The sequence below is a fragment of the Malaya genurostris genome, chromosome 3 (genome assembly GCF_030247185.1).
Source record: "Malaya genurostris strain Urasoe2022 chromosome 3, Malgen_1.1, whole genome shotgun sequence".
In the NCBI taxonomy this organism is placed as follows: Eukaryota; Metazoa; Arthropoda; class Insecta; order Diptera; family Culicidae; genus Malaya; species Malaya genurostris.
The window spans coordinates 28,740,290-28,746,289 of NC_080572.1; positions in this window are offsets into that span (position 1 = coordinate 28,740,290).

The following is a 6,000-nucleotide window of genomic DNA, read 5'->3' on the forward strand; positions in this document are numbered from 1 at the left end:
AGAATTTCAAAAGTCTGCAAAAGTCTGCACAACAAAAAATGTCTGCAGTACTATACCCCAAATCTGCAGATTTACAGACAAATCTGCAGACCTGGCATCTCTGGTAAACGGGGCATAAGAAAACTTCAGTCATAATGAATTCATATTGATAATGCGTATGTGTCATAATGAATTCATATTGATAATGCGTATTAATCGACGCTTTAGCCCTGTTCGCCATTTTCAAAATCGAGTTTTTTACACTGGAATTTCACGTAGATTGTTTGACGTTTGGTCAATTCACGTAAACCTTATGTGATGACTCTATTCATTTTAGGGGATGTTCGTATAACATTCATTTTCGTCACGTAAAATATTCAATTTGACATTTGAAACCATTTTACGTGATTTTTCAAGTAAATCGAACGTGAATTTTTATTTGAGTGTGCGACAATTCCGTCGCATTCTATGTCCAGCTGAAAACCACTATAATTCCGAGATAATGCTACACGCAGGCAAAGACATCATTTTAACAAGATATCCAGCTCTCACATTTCCCGTACAAATCATTGGCAACATCCTTTTTTGCGAGCATGGCGCCCTCAGGCGAGTCCGCATCTTCTTCTTCTTCTTCTACTTCGGAGCAAATGTCAGCTCCTAATTGAGGACCAGTTTCTTTAACTATATGCCCTATTATCAATATTTTTCGGCCAACTTTAATAATTTTTTTTTCAATTTTTGTTTTCAGAGATGCATTTTTACCAAATACAAGCGCTTCAGCAAGTGCTATCGTATTCAACATCTGGAGCATTTGGTGGGCAATCAGAGCGCTCAGAGTATGGTAAACAAACATTCGAGCATTTCAAATCGAGTAAAATCTTAATTTCCTTATCGTAGTAATGATATTCTGATCGATAATTTGCTGGGAAGTGCGGTAAAGGCTACTGAATAAACAAGTAGTTTGTAATATCCAACTTTTTGATAGCCATTCTTCTTCATTGTTTTGGTTTTTGAAGAATGATGCTGGCCACAGTTTCATGACGTCATAGCAGGAAGCTAGGAAGCGAGAAAAATCTGGTATTGGCCAGATTATTCTTGCAATCTGGCAACGCTGGTGTCACTAACTTGACAGACCAGAGATGCCATTTATACAGATTTATCTGTACTATACAGATTTTTACATACGCATACAGAATACAGATTTGATACAGATTTTCTAAATTTAATGTGGATTTCCTAAGAAGCATAAAAAACCTTTTTCGCATTAGCAATCTATTACTGTTTAAATGCCGTGACGAGAGGCAATGTCTCGGCATTACATACCTTTTGTGGAATTTGACCTTTCTGTTCCAACAGACAGATGGAAAGAATTATTGCACATTGAAATTTATTTTATTTGCGAATACAGATAAATACAGATTTTTTATACAGAGTAATAAAGATTTCCTATGAATAAATCGGGCATCTCTGTGACAGACTAACAGAGATGTTAGGTAAAAAAATTCGAATATCCTCAGACCAACGCCAAGACCAGACAACTGGGGGGCTGCTTTTGTTTCAAAATGGACCAGTTTCGGTTTTTGGTTGATTTCACGCGTTTTTTTAGAACGGCCGATAAGCCATCCATCAACATTCACTTTGAAGTGTAATTTCGAATGACTCGGCACTAGCTGAGAGTAAGTCATAATAGTAAACGGCAGACGAAAGTTTTCTCTTTCGTCTTGTGTTAAATTTAATACACTTTCTTTCATAGCTCGCTTGAAATTTCTTACAAAAGTGGAAGTTGAGAAGTGGCTTATTGGCCGTTCTAAAAAAATACGCGTGATTTTGATGTTGCTACCCACACATTATGAAAAAAAAACTTTTGCAGGGTACGCAAGCAATGATGCCAAGTACAAAGAAAATCAGAAAACAATTTTATTAAAATGTATAATTTTAGCTCCCCAATGAAAATAAAATTTTTTAGAGTCTGGCAACAATGCAACAACCGTTTCTGACAGAGAATTTCGCCTTAACGGTTCTGTTTCTGTCGGATTTTTGCCATACAAGATTGCCAGAACCGGTTTGAATCGGTTTCACATTATTAGCGTCTTGGTTTTATTTTTTCAATAAAAAGTACATATGAAAGGCAATAAGTTATTGCTTTTCATATATTCTAATTATGGAATATGTTCACATTACTTTCTCACTACCAAACATACATATTTTAATCTCATTTACCTCGTCTCAAGATTTGTTTTTTTGTATGTACATGCGGGATTGTCGAATATCAAATAAAGTCGAATAAAGAAAATAAAAAAAGGAAGAGAGAAATAAACAAGACACATACGGCGAGATAATTACGCAATTTCGCCTGGACAATTTTGACAACAGCCGGAATGCAGCCAGCCTTCTGACGGTTGCCAGAATTCCTCACAAGCATACTGAGGTCACACTAAGCATTTCTATCCAAACTTGACTTTTTCCAGTTCCCAAAAGGTCCAGGAAATACGTCAACAATGGATTCAATTTTGCGTTCAACATGAAATATTTCGTGTTTTGTCATCAAAGCTCAATTAATTGTTTTTAAGCATTAATATATAACAAAAAAAATGCATTCACCAAAACATTTTTCATGTTTATTTCAAATCAAAAATCCAGTCTAAAAATTTAAATATGATTAATAATTTTTTCTTAGCATAAATTTCTTAAAAAATCTGTAAATATGGCTACACTGTAGCCGATACGTTCACTGAGCTAAATTCTCATTTTCACATTATATGATATTCTAATGATTTTTCACTATTAGCATTTCCATTGATAGCTACAAAGTGTATTCAACATCATGTCAAATATATAAGATAATCTTATGAAACATAAAACTCTTCGTAACGTTATTTTTACAAGATCCTCATATAACGAATGAAATTTCCAGTCTGAGTCAAATTTATTGGCGCGCACCTATAACCATTACTAGATATCCACACAACATACATGGACACAATTTATGAAGCGCATATTATATTAATTTCGGATTAATATAGATAGGTTTATCTATACCATATGACTAGTTTCATAAAATTTATATATAACTTTTGATGAAGGTCATCCCAGTTCTATATAGCAGTTATATATAGATCAAATTATTGCTATTTGATTGAATAAGTGATACATATAAGATTCAAATAAAATAAAATACTGGGATAATGGTGCTTAACGGAATCAAAAACAATAAATATAATTGTCTTATTAAAAACTTGTTATATTTTTCGTATGTAAAGAGTTTTACAATGAAAATTTATTTTCATATTTCAACTACACTTACTTCTTTGGAACTGGCTGATTACATCAGATATTTACAGTTACCAGACGAATCAGATGCGCAACGAATCGGAAACTACTTCTTTTATTGAGGAATTGAGTTATACTAGTCGTTATGATATTTGCGAAGAAGGTAGGATCCCGAAACTATAAATTAATAATTTAAATCCTCTTATTAGACAGAAAGAATGATGAGACGTACCGGGTAATTATTTCATAATCCGTTAGGGCATATCCTGGAACGAAATTGAATGAGCTGTCTTGTCAGCGATTTAAAATAACGGAACTTCCTAAAAAAACTGTCTGGAGCAGTTGATGAATATCGAGGACACAACTACAACATCTTCAGCTTCAACTTGTATATGGTATTTTTATCAATATCATAAAGATTATGAAGATATAAAATCCATTGAACATAGTTTAGATTTTATGTAGAGTTCCATGAAAGGTCATAAGTTGTCATATGTCTTTTGTGAAATACCATCTGTGTACGATTCATAAGACATATCCAATGAATATAAATTATGTAACGAGTTAGGTTTCATCGGATTTCCATATACATTATATGGAATATTCTCATAACTTTCATTATGGTGACGTCTATTTAGATTTAACGTACACTTTAAATAAAGATTATAAGTTCCCATATAACTTCTATAAATTATATTCTGCATATGATTCATATGACAAATCTGATGATTATAAATAAGATTTTCATTTCAGTGTTGGCTTCATTTTCACTGGGCATAGAAACCTCAATTCCACAGGGCAAAAATGACGAGAAGGATGATTCGGAAGAAAGAATAATGTACGATTCAGACGATCCGGCTTCTTCCGTCACCGTCACCGGAACGTTAGCCTCCGTCAAAATTAGTCAAATGAGTTTTCCCTTTGCGCATTCACACGTTCCAGCAGAGATCCGGAACGTCAACGTTCGTCAACGGCAAGCTCCGTCAACATTTATCCGAAAGGATATTTGACGGACTGTGATTATCGCACACATGCACGATTTGTATGATTACGGTATTGAGCTGACGTTTCTTATGTATGTATTCGGTGTCAACATCCCACTCTTAAACGAAATATATCACATATGAGTAATTAAACTTATCAGTAAATTTGCAAAGTACGTTACGTTGTTGAGTGGAACTGATTGTTTTGTTTTTTCCTCTTTCTAGTTCATTTTGAAAGTTATTTATTCGATTAAAAAGTAGGAAAACAACAGATCGATTTACTTTAAAAGTTCCCAGATTTTGTATTAGTGGAATAAAATTGTGCGAAACTAAGTTCTTCAAATTCCGCGTGTAAGAAAATGACATGACGTACACGGATAGGAAACCGGATCGTGTGAATCAGAATGACGGTGACGGACGTTGACGTTCCGGTGACGGTGACGGAAGAAACCGGACCGTCTGAATCGTACTTAAGAAGTCAGTTGTCAGGTCTTGTCTTAGCTTCAAACAAGGTTGCGCGACTAAGATAAATTTTCCAATAATTTTATTGTCTCATTTACTATTTCCAGTAATAAATAGTTCGGAAACCATCTAAAATGAAGAAAATAAATAGTTTCGCCATCCCTTACTAGCGATTGAAGTATCTCGCCCTGTTTGTTGGCATGGAACACGGAGGGCGAACTTTACGTAAACAAATGGAATGACAGTTTCGCCCTTTATAGTTCTTTGAATTACAAATATTGAGATTTTTGTAGAATCCAAATTTTTAGGCAAAATTGTAGGATTTTGAAGCATTTATCGGTAGGTGAAAAAAAACTCGATTTGTTTGCTTTTGTAAGATTTGCCCATCTTTGAAAAACAGCTGAATTTCGCTATAATTCCCGCATACGCATGGCTGCCAGATGGCTGACTAAACGCTGCCAGCTGGAAAAATATGGCTGGCAGACATTCTGGTGACCGGCTGCCTCACCGCTGCCAGGAATACAACTCAAACGATACAACCGTATCCACCAGGATTTTTCCACATTGAAATCTTTGACATTTTCAGCGAAGGTGAGAAGAAAAAAACGCTCGGCTAACTTGGATACAGGCGACTTTGTTTTGTCAAATTGGATTTGACAACCGTAACTGAATCAATTTTGGTAGCCTTCTGGTGGCCATGGCTGCCCAGGTAGCCAAAACGCTATGCGGGAAACGTCTACACCAAACTGACTTGGTGAGCAAAAACGAAGGGCGGTTCACTTCCGTATTTTGGATGCAGGGTAGTGTATTGATAAGTGCGTTAAATGTATTTTTGCGCATTGGAACGCAATGGTACTTTTGAATTGTTTTGTATTTTTCGAATTATTCAAAATTAATGTGTACTTATGTGTAATGTATTGCGGAAGGGTTCTGTGGAAACATTTTATCAATAACAAAATATCGCGATGCAAGTCATTCCCACAGAAGTGAAAATGCGAAACCAGACCTAAAGGATATTGCTTTGCTGTCATCGAAGAAGTAATAGTTAAAGATATTGGATTGTAGGCACCAAAATGGAGCCACGAATATACGCCCCTGAAAAAGCAAATCGCGGTTTGCTGAAGATATGTTGGGGACAGATTGCAAAGTTCGTGTCTAAGCTCCGCTAATTCACGGCAAATCGATTGTATATTGCTACAACGAAAATTCCTGTAACAAAAATATCCAAAGTATCGATGATAACTTGTTCGGTTGCCTTCGTGGTGAGTTGATTAAGGATACTGTTTATATATTGAATAATCATTTG